Consider the following 17,179-nt stretch of genomic DNA (forward strand, 5'->3'; position numbering starts at 1 on the left):
GACTCAGGCCGTGTAGCCTCCAGCATGGCAGGCCATCCCCCCCTCCCCAAGTGGAAGCCGATTCCTCTACTACCGTCCGGACGTTCTCCATCAGCCATATCGCAACACTTCTCGGGTTGGCCGTCCGCCCGTCCCTCCTTAGCGCGCCCCCAGTACGGCCCCAAGTGCTCCTATGCTGCTGCTGCCAGTCATTACTATCGATGACAATATCTCCAGTCGGCAGTGGCATATGCCGCATGCGGCTGCAAGATTTTGTCCATGAGGGGCTGAAACGTGCCCCACCAAAAGAAAGCATACAAACGGTGAATCCAAAGCGGTGTTGTCAGGGCTGTTTTTTTTTTTCTTTGGATCAATGTTGATAAGGGAATTCGCCAATATCCTTTTTGTCAAATCCAGTGTCAAATAAAATCGAGCTGTACCCAGCCGATCAAGCAATTTGTCAATCCGCGGCATTGGATATGTGTTGAATTTCGACACAGCATCCACCTTACGACAAACACACAGAATTGCATGGAGCCGCCTGGTTTTAAGTACTTGGCCACTTCATCGGCCCACCCATTCACTCATTGTGGGACTCCTCTATTACTCCAATCCCTAGCATTGCCTTCCACTCTGTCTGAACCACCTTTTTTTTTCTGTTCAGGCAGGGGCCAGCCAAACACATCCAAGAAAGTGGCCTGTAGCTTAGCTACACTGTGCGAGCTGTGTGGAGGGCAGAGGTGATCTCCTCCAGGGGGCCGTATGCCAGAGACTGGATGTTTGATGTTTGCCTCTGGGTCCCCAGAGATCATCCTCCTCACTCACTTCGTCATCACTGATTCCTCGCCTTTTGCTCCACTTTTTGAGGCGGTTGAGGGTCCTTGGCTTACTCTGGCTGCAAAATAGAGCCAAACGAGTATGCTGCAATATGGGCAATGACTTTCTCCCTGTGCAATTTAATAACAGTCTCCATTCCCCTGTTAACACAGCCTTGCTTTGCTCATCCTGGGCCTTGTAACAAATTCTCCATCGACAGCAGCCCGGGGGTGTGTGGAGTTCTTGTTCTCAGGGGTCCAGCGCTGGCTTGTATTTCATTTACCAGCTTTCTGAAGGTCCATCTTCCCAGAAAAAGTTTTCTGAGGATGGTCCAACACCTACCGGGCTGCAGTCCATAGAAAAGCTTGAAGGGGGGAAACCCGTTGGAGGGCCATGGTAGACCCCCGGGACGGCAAATAGGGGAGGGGGTTCCAGCCACACCTTTCGCTCTGAAGGATTGCTGGAAGAGAAAGAGATCAGGAGGAGAAGTGGAACACAGGCTGGTGTGAACTCAGGAAACCTTCAAGAAACTTGAGGTTTTTAAAAGCAAGTTAATCCAGTGGTGGAGTTGTAGAATTTCTTCTGACACCTGTTTTCCAGTCAACATCTTTACCCTGGGCTACACAGAGAGGGATTAAATGTGGAGGAGCCGCTTTTCTTCAAATCTATGAACCTATGAGACTAAGCTTTTTGGATCAATGAAGTTAAATGCTGATTCCTGTAAAACAGTTTGTCAAGTCAAACCCTGTGCATATGTATTTTGATAAATGTAATGCTCAAGAAATTTATCAAACATTCATTTTGAATGACGTTTTATGTAAATATTTTTGTGAGTTGGATTTTTTTTATTACTGAAACCTGGTTAAGTACTGCTGATTCTGAGTCCTCTTGCTGAATTGTTAGCACTCTGGAATGTCATCATTTTTGGGTAATTCGAGGACTACTCTTTTCGCTGGGGTGGAGGCTTGGCTATTATTTTAATAATATGATTAAATGCTTACAGTTTAAAGTTACAGTCTGTGTATGATAGTTTTTAAGAGTTTTGAAGTGCAATTGATGAAGTTTGATTTGACATCAGCCAATACTTTGTGCTTTGATATACAGGCCTCCTGGTTATAATAAGGATTTTCTCAACAAGTTTTATAAGTTTTTTATCTGTGGTTGTTCCATCTGTGGACAGAATTCTGATCCTTTGGGTGATTTTAATATCCATTTCTGTTGTGCCTGTAAACCTATGGGACCAAGGAATTTTTTGAATTTGGTTTATTCTTTTAATTTATCACAGTGGGTATCTGGATCTACTCACCATCGTGGACATACACTTTATTTGGTGTTTTCTATGGGTATAAGATCAGGAAAATATTTGTGTGTCGCATGAAACAGTTATCTCTGACCATATGCATATTAGGTTTAATCTGAGTTCTAAGCAAACAAATGGAATGTGTTATCAGCTACTTTCTCTTTTCAGTCTCGTGTTATTACTTGCTTTTACACCTGGTGCCTTTTCAGCTGTTTCTTTAGGTATTATTGAGTTTATCTCAGTCTATTGAGTCTACTAGCGCTAAGGCCTCGTTGCAGGACCTGACGAATTGTTAAACTCTTTTAATTTTGCTTGTCAAGAGATCTTGGTTAATGTTGTGCTTTTTAAAATGAAAAGTCATAAAGTGAAGAAACAACCTTAAGCTAAATGATGTCCTTCAAAATCTTAGGCTGGTTATCGGCCCCTCTGAGCTTGAGGTATGGAAGAAAGATAAATTGCAAGTATCTTATGAAAATTCTTTTTATCAAATTACTTCAAGATGCTGTCAAGGCTGCCAGATCTTCATATTTCATCGTGAAATTATTTCACAGAATGTAAATACCCCTCAAGGTATTATTTGCAACTATAAATAAGGTACTAAGTCCATCCATTAATGTTTTTCCTACTCCATCTAAGGATCTTTGTGAGAATTTTTTTAAAGTATTTCATTGGTAAAATTGATGCTGTCTCGTCTTAACATTTTACCTTTTTTTAGGAAATCTACTGACAATGTAATGATTTTTTTCTCACAGTTTAAGTAACTTTTGAACAGGTTTCTTTAGCCCAGTTGAAGGATATAGTATTGCATTTAAAAATCAACTATCTCTTTGTTAGCCATATGTTATACCAGTGCATGACTGTTAGAGTTAGAGTTAGCCATCTTAACCCACGTCTGTCAGGAGTTATAGACACTATTGGCCCTAGTGTTTTAAGAATTATTAATAGTAGTATTTTTTGGGGGGATGTGTGCCACTAGGCTTTAAGCATGCAAACTACTCAACCAGTTTTAAAAAAGGCAAATCTAGATCAATGTGGGATTTAAAAATTTTAGGCCTATTTCAAAATTATCTTTTATGAACAAAAAAAGCTGTTAATAACCAACTTGTTGATTTTCTGACTAAGAATAATATAATCGATGTCTTTCAGTCTGGATTTCAGACCAAGCACAGTACAGAATCAGTAGCTGCTTAAGGTTTTTAATTATATATTTTAAGTATTGACTCCGGGAAGGGTGTTGCCCTAATGATGTTAGACTTGAGCACTGCTTTTGACACTATAGATCATCAAGCATGGACATTTTTAAAAAGGACTTATAGACTTACTTGTTTTATCATGCTTTCGCATTTGATTGGTCAGGACAATTGTGAATGACTTGTTTTTTATTTTATGTTTTGTTCCTATGTTTTTAAATTTTTGATTGTTTTTATTTTTTATTATATATTGCTTGTGTACAGCATTTTGGTCCATTTTTTATGGTTTTGAAAGCGCTTTATAAATAAATGTTTTGTTGAGTTGGGATTTATCCAATTTTTTGTCCTCGTGAACAAACTTCGCAATCATGGTTTTAATGTGCAAATGTGGGTAATAGATGCTGGTGCGATCGATTTTACTGCCCAACAATTCGTTACAGAAGTCTCGTGGTAACATACATGACATGAATGTCGTGGTCTTGGTAAGTGAGAATCTCTTTGGGATTCCCATTTGGGAGATTAATCGAAACAGTGCGTCTGCTACACTTCTTTTCACTGAAATGTTGCGAACCACCATTGCCTCCGGGTATCGGGTTGCAATAGTCCACCAGCATCTAGGCAAACGATGCCCGCGATTCTGATCATTCTAATGGCCCGATGATGGTCCATATACCAATTTTTCTTGAAGGGGATCACATTACGAGGGAGAGGGAGAGGGCACAAAGGCGCTTTTGGGGAGGCCTATGGAGTTTACCAGCTGCACATTCACGATAAGCCACGCACCACCTGTGCACATTCTCGTGAATGCCCGGCCAAAAGAATCTGGCCTATTAGATCATTTAGTGTCGCCACCTGTCCCAAACGCTCTGTCATTGGGATTTACAATGAGCCACCTGGAATAACATTTCGCTGACAGCTTTTAGGTACTTATATTTGGGTTGTATCCTGCTTTTTTCTGAGTATCTTGTGTCACTCAATACAACCGTTCTTTGAAAAAAGCAATATAGGGAGATAGGAGAGTGGATGAGCGGTTAGACGCATGACCCGTCGATGGATTGGACATGTTCAAATGCACATTTTAGTGTGTCATCCTGGGACTGCTCCAGGGGAAAATCATCATGCTCAGTGAGGATTAGCCTCTCATTTGCGCTTCCCTTCCCCTGGCTCAGTATCACGGTCCCGTTTCAGCCACTCCCACCTGTGCATATAATTGAATAACCCGCGGGCATTAAAGGATACTTTACCACATACACGTGCACACACCGTACGGACCACGTGGGCTTTTATCCAATTGCCTCAAGCTGAATCACAGCTTTGATGGATCAAGGTCTGGTTACAACCTGAATCCACCAAAGTGAGATATGTACCCCGCTTAATACTCACAGGTATTTTGTATAGGCCAGTTTGATCGGGGGCAGCCTGTTGGTCGTCTGGGACCCGGATCAGTGCCCCCACCTCCATTACTGGGCACCCGATTGATGTAATGCCCTGGGTCCCCGCATTGCCAACAGGCCGGCCCAGACTTTCCCAGCTGTGCTAGTGGCAGGAAGTGGGTCAAGGGACTGATGTGGGGAGAGCGGAGAGAAGCGGCATTGAAGTGGTGCCTGCCCTGGCCAGCCCCGTCCCCCCTGGGTGGCACTCTCAGGTTAGCGGTAGACTCTGGGATCAGCCCAAGCCCAACTTGGGGGGAAGGCTACCCGGACAGAACCTGGGCAAAGGGATAGGATGAGGGAAAAACAGAGGGATTAGGGGAAGAGAGAGAGAGAGAGAGACAGCTGGCAGAGTTTCGGGCCGACTCCTGGGCACGCCAACATCTGGGTCTCCGCGGTGGCACTGGACCCATTCTGCCGTCTTCCTCGGGAGACTGCCGATAAACTGCTCCAGCACCACACGGGTAGAGGATTTGATTCCACGTTGCCTCCCCCCGGGGTCCAGTATCCATTTGCAGCAGCCCTCCTGGAGGTGTTGAGCCAACACAAAGGGGCCGGCCACTCTCGCCCAGATCCAGCAAACCAGAATCACTGGCAATGTTGTTCTAGGCTTATACCAGCACCCTGTAGGATGGCTCTCTTCAGGTCGGTGAAGACCAGGAGGTTCTGGACAGGTAGCTGTTGGGCTGCCACCTGTGCCTCCCCTGAGAGCAGGGGGATGAGTCACACTGGCCAGTGCTCCTTTGGCCATCCACAGGCTTCCACTGATTCCTTGAACAGGTCGATAAAAACCTCTGGGGCAACCCTGGGGCCCCATCTTGTTCAGGGGCACATGAGCGGTCGTCACTGGGTTTCGTGATGGCAGCCCCCCTGCCCGAAGAACCTTCTGGTCCATCCAGCTCAAGAACAGCTCATGGAGGACCTGCCAGGATGCGGAAATGACACTCCTGGTCATCTTGCATCTCCAGCAGGCGCTTGGTTAGGGTGTTCCTGATGGAGGCCCGCAAGTGACTGGATCACTTCCGCAAACGGCGAAGTTAGCGATGACTGCATGGTAGCGGCGGCTGTGCTTCTTCCTTCATGGGTTTCGGCACCGGTGTGATGGCAGTTAATTCAAGAGAGAATTAAGAAGTCCGCATGACTGAGGCTCGTGGCAATTTGTTTCAGTTTGTCAAAACAGTGATCAAAGGTGTGATCACATGCATCAAATAAACAGTGATCAAGTATGTCTACTTGGAGTCCTCAGTCACTCTCTCTCTCAGCCTTCTGCTTTGCTGTGGCTATTTATGGAGTCCTCACGCCAGTCACTGTAAGTAGAAGCAGGTGAATGTCATTCTGCACTTAACCTACTTACTCACCGGCGGGGTCGCCTCCAACCGTTCCTTCTCTCACTGCAAACCACGCACCCCTCGCCACAACCAGCCAATAAAAATGCAGCATGAAATGGGATCCTATTTTGCAGCTTCCTTTTTTCAGCACACATTAATTGTGATTTGTTCTGCTTAAATTTTATTGTTTACCCCTAACACATGCTGATGATGTTTTTATTCTTTAATAATAACTTGCGTTTATAGCCTAGGGGCATTAATGCCATCATCCTACAGTTTGCATCCTGTGAGCACAGGATGCACAGCACACAGCACAGACCCAGTCTCTTGTGACATATTTCTGATATTGTCCTTCTTTCTTGCAAGAGCTGTTGGATAGGAGTCGTTCCCCTTCCCACACTCAGGTCTATGTGGCAGCCATAGCAGCCTCTCAACGCTCCTATAGTTGGCCAATCAGTGAGCAGGAACAACTTGAGTTGTTTATTTTCTGAAGTGGTCTAGAAGGCTCAACCCGGGAGGGCCTCACCCTAGCTCACACCTATCACCATCGAAAGCTAAATGGGATCTGCCCATGGTGTTGAGGGCTCTGAAGATGGGATCTGCCCATGGTGTTGAGTCCCTGCAGTCCATGAACACACTTCATGCGCCATGGAATAGCTTAGTGGAACTGGCCCTGCTACTAGCTGTTAGGATTTGAGTAAAGCATGGGGATCCACAGAAGTGCATATCTGTAAGCGCACCTTGCCCTTGATTTCAGCCCCAACAACATCTAAAGTCGTAGTGAAACCAAGGCATGGTTACATACCTAAGGCTCTCTAACGCTCCACTCAGAGCACAGGTACTAAGCTATATGGGCACTTCCCGAACCATTCGGAAGCAAAGAACCAATATTCAAATTGTACTCGGCCAACGTCCAGGGGGTGAAACTATAATTGTGTGGAAGTGCTCCAGGCAAAGGCCCCGTTGTCGAGAGGGAGGACAGTTGGTATCAGCTATTTGTTATGCTTCAGTGGCCGCATACAAAGGGTTGCTCTGGTCAGAAGAAGAGACTTCAAATGGAGTTGACGCTATTATGCTAGCATACTCTCTTTGGGCCATTCAATGCCCCACAATGAGCCAAACAGCAATTTCACAGGATTTTATATCTAACATAACAGGGGCATAGAACAGGCATCTATGGGGACGATATATGGCAAAAGCTGATCTGACCATCTTTGAATATGGGCACTAAACTAAAAAGCCTGCCTGCCTACTGCCCTTCGAATACTTGGACCTCGGTGGTGGCGCCAAGACCCCTTAGATGCTTAAAGCAGTATCAGGGTCGCTCTTCTGCATAGCATGAGCAGGAATTATTAACTGTGGAATTCCCAATAAGAATCTTAGCAGATGCAGAATACGAGTGAAATATTGATAGGGAACATACTTGGTTACTAACATAAACCTCGGTTCCCTGAGATACGGAAAGAGTACCGCATATTTTGTAGCGCCGTGTTATGTAGCTGCATGACCCAGTTGTCGTTTCAGTCAAAGTAACCTGAGGATCTTATGGTGAAGTGCTGCTTATATAGCCAGGGGTGCCTCGCCCATTAATGCCACATTAATGCCATATAGGGCTCCACCCCAGGAGTTTTGGTGCCCGTCAAACGCTATAACGCTATTACTTTGCACTGGTTGGGCTACAAGAAAAAAGGGGGGCTCACCTTCTTTGCAAATATCAGAATTGGTCTGATGTGAAAGATGAAATAAATTCATGCACAAACAAAAAATGGGGTTTCTTTCAGCATGTTTTTTCAAAAAATATACACATTTTGTCAGACACAAACCCCAAATATCACAAGTCATATACAAATATATACATACTATTCAACAAGTTGGACCTGAGTGTGTGTGTATGGAATTGAAATGTCCAGCACAGTCCACTGCAGGTTGAGATCATAAACGGTTAAAAATAAAAAGAAAAACCAGTCCTATCTGTAGATGAGCAGAGTTATGAGGGCTTTATGATGATGAAACTTGGTTGTATGGTCAGCTAGTGTTGTTTTTGGTGGCCTGTTTAATTTGAGTCTTAGTCTATTCTTTGTGTGAAGCTGTCATTTTTATTTTTATTAGTTTTAGTCACATTCACACTCTTTTTTTAGTCTAGTCTAGTTTTAGTCAACAAAAACTGATGACATTTAGTCTAGTTTTAGTCAATGAAAATGGTATTTTAGTTTCTTTTTAGTAATGCAATTCTATTTAACCCAGTCAATATAGTACAAGTACCTAGTAGTATAGAGAGAAACCAAATTTTCTTTTAGCAAAAAAAAAAAAACCCATTTCAAACAAGGTTATTTTATTATATTATTGTTACCTTATAGACTCAAGAATACATCCATTCCAGACACAGTGAAGACTCTCTGATTTGAATTTACAACATTTATTTTACACCAATCAAACCAAGTAGAAAAAGTTAACCAAATAGGTAGACAACCAAATGGGTAATACTGCCGCGCGTGAAACCGCTGCCGCCAGGGGCTGCGGCGTTAACTGCAAAGTCGGTCGCGTGTTAAAATCATTTTGTAAACTACCGCCAGGTGGCGCAGCAGGGATCCGGATGGCGAACTGAATGTAATTGTAAAATGAAAGGAAGACGTTTTACAACCACAGGCTACAGTCTACCTCATCAAAAATTAAAGAAAGACGTTAAAACAAAGGCTCTATGGCAGTGGCTCTCGTTATACACGTTTACAGACATACATACATCATATCTCGATATTTATATATATTGATACCGGATTACCCAAGCTACGTGTTTCACTTGCGGTTATTCCTTGGTTAACATATACATATTATATAGAATATATATATATATCATTGTATTTGTGCACAGTGTCTCGAAGCTCTCTCAGCGTCACTTCTGGAAAAACCGAGCAGTCACACACTGCTCCTGCTCGTCACGGGCTGAGCGGCCATTATTCCGGGCGGATCATTGAGGGAACCGCCTACTTAAGCATATAGCAAACGAACATGTCCGCGCAGCAAGACCGGAACGGTGATGGAAATAGCCCACGCACATCCCATGGCAGGACACCTAGGAGTACAGAACACCGTCCAGCGCCTCAGGCTTAAGTGACCGCAGTTCCCACTGCTACGGGACCTAAAGCAGGTCGCAAGTCCGAGCCCCCTGGTTCTAGCCATAAGCCTGCCCAACCTGACCGACGACCTCACCACGAGACCCCTCCCCCAGCCCGCACTGATACCCGCTGGCACCAATAATAAGGCAAGGCTGACCATTCGAGCGTGCATCGGAATGCAGAGACTTAGTGGGTTGCTTGCCCTGACACCGTCGAAAGTCCCCGCCCCTGGGGGCAGTTGAACACATCGCGAGGTCATCTGCAGGGATTATGCCACCCGCTTACCCTGAGAGCCAATTCCCCTCGCGCAAGGCCACTACAAATGCCTATCGCCACAGGAAGCTCTTCCCTGCAATGATGTAGTCGCGGTCTGCATCCACCATCCCAGATAACCGACTGACCAGGGCCACCCCGCTCATAGTCCCGACGATCATGGCGGACCCCTGCAAACCCTCTGAAGGTCCAGCCAGCCTCAGCACTACGAGTGTACCTACCCCCAGACCAAACCGCGGCTCGATCGAGCGCGTTTAAACAGACCCTGCAAACTAGATGCTAAGATAAAAGCGGCTGAGGACAAGATGCCGCCTGCCACACGTCTCTTCGGGCCAGTTCGGGAAGTCCCTCAGGCTCTCCACCGAAGTGCACACCGTCGATCTTTTGAGTTGCTTTTCGGCCCTGCACATACCCCTGTGGTCTGCCGACGAAGCTAGCCAGAAGGAGCATCTGGAACAAGCAACCAGTCGCATACAACACTTACCACCGTGGAACACCGCTCGCGGGAGATGCAGGAGGCGAGTGCAGGATCGACCGACGTGATGCCCATCGTCCGGAGCAGCACTCCTCGATCAAGGCGCAACAGGCCCAGCAGCAGACACTATGCACACCCGGGCGAGTCCAACCACGGGAGTTCCAGCCAGGAGACCATGTCCTGGTTCTGGTCCCCACGGCCGCCACCTGCAAATTCCTTAAGGCTACCCTTGGGCTGGGAGATGACACCGGCCACCGTAAAAGGTCGCGCTCCCATTACAATACCGAGTAGCGCGCAGCCCGGAAGAGACGGCCAGACAAGCGGCAACAAGCTTTATCAGCATTAACCTCCTGAAAAGGCCCCACCTACGCTTCTGTAATGACTTCTGCCCGCATCAACGAAAGCTCTCTGTAGTTTGAATGCCTACCCGACAAGTCAATGCCCCGCACAAGCTGCATCGTCGCTACGGATGTGGATCGCCTGGGCGAAGAGGCCCGAGTTTATATCAACCTCCCACCACGGCGATGCGGATACTGGTAAAGTCCCCCTCTAAGAGAATCAGTCCAAGCCGCAAAGGAAGCAAGACGGCCTTCTCGCACCCAAATGACGGACACTCGCCAAATCACCGGCGCTCCTTCCCCTTCGGCCCTCCACGTGGCACAGCACCCTTGGCCACCTTCCAGCAGGCTGCAATGCGACGCCTTCCTCTGCCCGCAGATAAAGGCCCCTTATCGCGACCCTAGGGCCGCTACATCGACGACGCGGGCCCAATACACTGGAGACCTTGGCGAGTGACACCCCCCTCACTTCCTTAGAGCCGCGCCTATCGCGCGAGGGATTGCGTACGGAACTAAGACGCGGGCTTGACTGACTGCCAACCCTCTCGGAAATGTCACCTGGCCCTCTCGGAAGCTGTACCCGCGATTCATAGCGCAGGGAGCGTACCAGCCTGGGTTGTGGCCCTGATCCAACCTCAGGAGCGAAGAAGGGCGTAGGCAGCAATCCTTCGACAAGACACACGGCACACCTCCAGGACGCAGGCAGACTACAGTAGCAGGTGCCTTTTTGGGGGTAGTGTGCTTGGCAGTCGACCGTGTATTACCGGGCGTGTTTTATCCTCAACTTCTCCTCCTTAGCCCCTCTCCCCGACACAGATCTGGACCAGGAAGGCACAGGGGCATCCGCCGATGGAACGGTCCAGTGCGACTCCCGAGACGGAGGTAAGGAGAGAGGCCATTGTGTCAACCCTTCCGCCGATAATAAGGCAGCCCTCACAGACGGCAAGCCGCAGTGAAGTACTCAGAAGTGAATTCCACGGCGGCACAAGGGAAGCTCGACTCCCCCCCCCCCCCCCCTGACTTTAACTGTCCCTTCCCTGGTGCAAGGACACGGGGAAATAGCACAGATACTCCGGCGACACCGCGACGAGGCTCTCCAACGTCGTGGGAAGCGCCGCGTATTCCTCAATGACACGGGTCGAGAGCACAACGACCCACACTGCCCACAGCACACAAAGAGCCACAAGCGCAGCTGAGCACCCCACCGGACAACCTCATCTCACCGCCTTCTTCTACCATCATATTTATTAATAAAATCAACCCTTCGCGGGAATCACCCTGTAACTTTTACTCGTCGTGCGTCCTTCTCACCCCGCCACAATATAATTATATACTTAAAGGCGTCCATTTGCCCCAGAATGGCGAAAAATGAAGAACGTCCAGCATATTACAAATAATTCTTATACCTACTGTTATTATCTTGACTTTTTAAATTACCTAACTACTTTGCCCATTTTTGAACTTCATGACTTTACTGTGACTGACCAAAAATTGTGAATTGTGTCTTTGATCGCGCTGGTGCCTCACGCACACATATTCATTGGAAACAGCAGCAGTTCACTGAGCCATTCGCGCGAGCAGCGGTCCACTTTGGCATATTTTTGCTCATTATGATTTTTTTTCCGTCGATACTGAAACATGTGTGAAATCCAAAGCCTATTTTACCTAATGAATAAGAGTTTAGCTTCAAATGGGCAACATGTTTGGATTTGTCCGGAATGAGAGAGATAAGCCCAACCTTATGTATCGATTTAAATTATTTTTATTATTTTGTTGTTGTTGTTGTTTATAAGCCTATATTATTATATACTGCATTTATATTTATCCATTAGAATTATATATTTGTAATTCTTGTTCAGTTCTGATAAATTTGTTGAATTTAAAGGATTTGTTGTAAAGTGAAGGGAACTAAAAATATCCTGTTGGTACATCAGCCTATAGCATTATAAGGCCTGCCGTTATTATTTCTGTATGTAATAAATGCAAACTTAATTCTATTTTTTTAGCTGTTTTCGTAGGCATGTTTTTTATCCAGCTTTATTTTCCATTGCATCTAAAAAATGACTTTGTGCATCACATTCACCGCTACACACCTTCCTCTCGCATTGTTCAGCTGTGGATCCATTTCAAAAATGTTTGATGCTACTAAAGGTTGCTGTCACATATTATACAGAAATTGTTCATTTAAAAAAAAAAAAAGAAAAGAAAAGAAAAAAAGAATAAAAAAATCAAAAATATATTGTTAGTTTTATGCTAACATGCAATCAAGGTCTTCTGATACTATATAAGATACAAGCACTTAGACTATTTAACATGCACTGTGACATTTTACCGCTTCAACTTCTATAAACTCCTCTTGAGTTTTTTTTAAAGTCAGTTTAATAGTATTGAAGTTCAAGTTGAATCTAGTATAAAAAAGGTTTTAATTGCTTAAATTATTTCTATGAATTAATAAGTTAGCATGACTTTTTCATCATAGCAGAGAAAACAAACAGGATGCGCTTCCCATCTCGACTGCGTGAACAGGGAAACGTTGAGCTCACTGACTCTGTCCCACATAAAAGGTGTGAGATCTTTTGCCTCTTTCATATGGAGAGTGGTCTGATGATCATTTTCAAACTTGCTGAGCAAGGTTCAGGCAAAAGTTGTTTGTTTTAAGGATAAATTACTAGTTTGGTTTGGCTTTTGCAATTTTTTGCAATGGCATACAGTGTATGACATACAATAGAAATTTGTTTTTTTTTTCACTTCGGAGAGTTAAGGCGCCTCTGAGAGAGAGAGACAAAGAAAACTGGCCAAAAGAGATGTGGAGTCTGCCAGAGAGACAAAAAACTTTTGTTCTTAATTGATTATACTGCGTGCTTTTAACTATTTTACCCAGATTACTGTTTTTAATTGTATGCCTCCCTCCCCCCCCCCCCGGCTTAACGTCTGCAGTCATATTTGGCAATACAAATTGTATCCATTCTTGGATTTTTTTATTGGTAGGCAGAGATTCCAGCCTTAAGAAATATAAATATGATGAGCCAATATCTTAAAATTAGAAATAAATAAATTCTCACAGAATGTATTCATTACAATATACTGATCCCATTCTCTGTATGCTTCTCTAAATCCCATATAGGGAAGTCCAGACATCGAGAAAAATTATCCGATCTATGAACGTGTTTTGCCGGCTATTTTGGATTTTGTAGAAAGGAAATACACCGTTCACGGACCCAACAAAAAAAAAGTTTTTGCGGAGACAAAAATATTTGAACTTTCGGTGATTTTACCCAATGAACAAACTAGTCAGACTACTATCTGCAAGGCTGGAGAAAGGGTTGACTACTCACAGAAACATAAAATATAAATAGTATTTCACAATTTTAATTTTTGTGTTTCAAAGGAACAAACCATTTTAAGGATGTGACATCTCTCCGGTTAAAGACTGTACTGAAAGCCAGAAATTTATTGCAAACAGTAATAAATGCTTTAAAAACTTAACAGAGATGTCTAGTAGCCTATTGAACAAGACAGTAGAGAGAAATGCAACTTCATTCAAATTAATAATCAGGCGAGAAGAATCTTTGCTTTAGTTTGATTGGTTTCTTTAAAATTAACATTGTTGTAATCATGTGTAGCTATATTTTTCCGGATTATGTGCACCTGGTCTGTGTGCAGTTTGGCCCTCTGTGACCCGTTTCACTGTCTCCCCGTGGTGTGTTGATATTCTTCCAGGTGTGTCTAGTTGTCTTCCCCATGTGTTCATGTCAAAGAAATTATATTAATGATTCCCCTGGAAATAGTTCAGTTCTTTCTCCTTATCCGGCCGTTATTTACCCATGTCCTTTCAGTGTCAGTTTTGGCGTGTCTACCATTAACAGATTTGTGGTCCCTTCTCCGGTTTCTCCAGGTTGGAATTACCCAGGTGTGAGATTAATAAAGCCTTTTCCGATGATCCTCGGCCTACGTGTTTCCTCCTGCCCCTAGTAGGTGACAGAAGACACCTCTTCCCTCGACACGTTGTTTTACCTGATTTGTTTTTTCCTTTAGGTTTCGTTTTCCGTTTGTGTTGTTTATGGATCCCCTCCTTCACCACCAAAATTCCGCCTCCTCATGCTGGACGCAGGAAGGTAGTTTCTCTCGAGTGGAAGACAACACCAGGCCAGTGTCATGTTGCTATCTTTCAATAAAGCCATCCCAGCTACTCGGGTGGTGGACCCGGCTCTGCTCAATTTCTATGATTCAAGGCCGGAATGCAGCGTGCAGAGCGTTTTCCTCCCGAAATGGTCCCTTTGTAGGGACTGTGCCACATGCATGGCGTGGACGCTGGCGCGAAACTGGACCCGCCCCTAACAATCTTGCCCCATAGGAGTATCTCGCCAGGATCACACTACCGCGCGTACCCAGTAGGCCCCGCCACCACCATCCTCAACCGATGTGCCGTGCGTTGACAATGAGAAACCCTGAAGCCTCAGCTGAGATTGATTGCTGCTAGAGAGCCAAGAGCCCAACCCCGTATAGACCACGGTGCGAGAGCCGGACTACAGGTGCCCACAGCGAAAGGGAGCAAGACGTTGACGGTTTGTCCATCTTGGCTCTGCCTTGGTCGGCATCGAAACCCATTGCCTCTAGACTGCCTCTCCACTCGGCTGCCGCCTGATGTTGCTCTGTCCCCCCCAGCTCCCACTGTGGGCTCCTTCCTCGCCGCCAGCTCTACCTTGGGGTCCTCAATCACATCTGGCTCCAGCCCGATGATCTCTGGATCTTCGCCTTGCCACCACGGTCGCCAGAGCCCTTGGCTCCATACCTGGCCCCCGGGATCCTCAGCATCCCCCGACGATCGTTGCAGCTCCGCTCTCGGGCTCCTCGTCTGGCCTTCTCCTTCTGTTCCACCTGGCTCCACCACTGTTGGTCGGCTGCCCGCTGGAGTCGGCAGGCCACTTTCCTCCTCCATGGCTTCCTTCTCCCACCGGCCGGCTCCACCTTGGACCAATGTTGTGGCTGTGGCCCTAGGTCCTGCTGGACTCCTCCTGCTCCAAGCTCCTTCTGGCTCCTCCCTCCGGCGTCTACTCCTGGCTCCTACCTCCGTGGTCTTCTGTTCTGCCGACCCCCTCCCGGGGGGTCTGCCTCCTCCCCCAGAACTCCTCCCAACAACTCCCACCTATACCTCCTTCTGTTGTTGCCAACAGTTCAAAGAGGGCATCTTCCGGTGGAGGGGGGGCAAAATGTCAGGATTATGTACCTTGTCTGTGTAATGTTTTGCCACTGTGACTGCCCCAGCTTCTGCCTCCCGTGCCTTGTTGGATTTATTCCAGTTGTGTCGAAAAACCCTAATTCCAAAAAGTTGGAACACTGTACAAACAATAAAAAAAATGAATGCAATGATGTGGAAGTTTCAAATTTTTAATATTTTATTCAGAAGACAACATAGATGACATATCAAATGATTAAGCTGAGAAAATGCTATAATTTTAAGGGAAAATAAGTTAATTTTTAACCCCCTGAGGTCTAGGGGGTTTTGGGGGCCGGGAAAATTTTTGACATGCCTTGACTTTTGTGCTTTTTTCAGTTGCTTATAAATATATTCATGGCTAAAGTCTGAAAACACTGCATTCAGTACAAACTGGGCTACAATAATATATAAATAGCATGTATGTACATGATTGTATTTTTGAGAAAACAACTTGTATGCGTGGTTAGTGAAATCACTGAAATAAGGTCATAAAAAACATAAAGAATATTTGTTCACAAGACTGTCAAACCTGAGCTGGTAGCCTAGAACTTTTTTTGCTTCAAAAATGATGTGAAAATCATCTTGTTTACTCACTCACAAAAAATCAATAGATTGATTTAAATTTTCTAAGAAACTTTGTTTGTAAAAGTCATATGCGAGTAGGTGTCAACTATCATGAATATTTGTGTGATTCCCACACCTCACACAGCAGGACACAAGCTCCAGAACTGCATTTGTGGGGTGGACAAAGGTTACTTCCACCCAAGGCCTGAAAAATACACCTGGGCAAAAAAAAAGGGGTGCCTAAAGAAGGGTCAACAGGGAAGTCGCATCGACAGAAACTACTTTCTGAGAAGCAGGCAGAGTCAGTCGACAGAAGTTCAGCAGCAGGACATACGACCACAGTCTGCAGGACATCAACACCCCTGCCCCAGACGAGAAACAACATGGCACAAGAGGGCAACCTGAACCCAACCCATCACGACCAACAGCAGAGAAGATGACCAAGGGGTGAAGGCCATTAGCCAAGTGGCCAACGGCCTGCAAACAAGACGATGTGGAAGGAGGCCTACACCGATCTCTGCAACATGCATGAGGAAGGGATCAGAGGCACAGTCATGAAAAAAGTTGGATAGGATGGGCGATCTTATCTATGCCTCACGGAGTGGAACGACGATTTGGAGTGGTCAAAAGCAAACAAGCTACTCCTTCAATCCCCACCAAATACAGAAGGCAGACAGAGATAGATCGCCTAGTCAAGGAGAGAAGACAGCTGAAGAAGCAATGGAGGAAGGCCACAGAGGAGGAGAAGGAGGGTATAAACATGCTGCAGAAAGAGATTCAGGGTAGGCTTGCAACACTGAGGAGAGCTGAAAAACCTCCTGAGGAAACGCAGAAGGAAGGAGCAAACAAGATCACACTTCTACAAAGATCCCCTCAAATTTGTGAAGAGTCTCTTCACAAAGGAGAAGAGCGGAAGTCTCTCAGTGTCAAAGGCCGACCTGGAAGAACATCTGAAAAACTCCTGCACAAATGACAGACACCAGGAAAAAGTTACACTCCCACCTGACATGCCACCAGTCAATCCACCAGAGCACGAACTGGATATCAATCCACCCAGGTGGAGTGAGGTAGAACAAACCGTGCGTAGAGCAAGGTTCGCATCCTCTCCAGGTCCCAATGGAGTTCCGTAAAGGCTCTACTTAAAAAATGCTCCAG

This window comes from Cyprinus carpio, chromosome B21 (assembly GCF_018340385.1).
Source record: "Cyprinus carpio isolate SPL01 chromosome B21, ASM1834038v1, whole genome shotgun sequence".
In the NCBI taxonomy this organism is placed as follows: domain Eukaryota; kingdom Metazoa; phylum Chordata; class Actinopteri; order Cypriniformes; family Cyprinidae; genus Cyprinus; species Cyprinus carpio.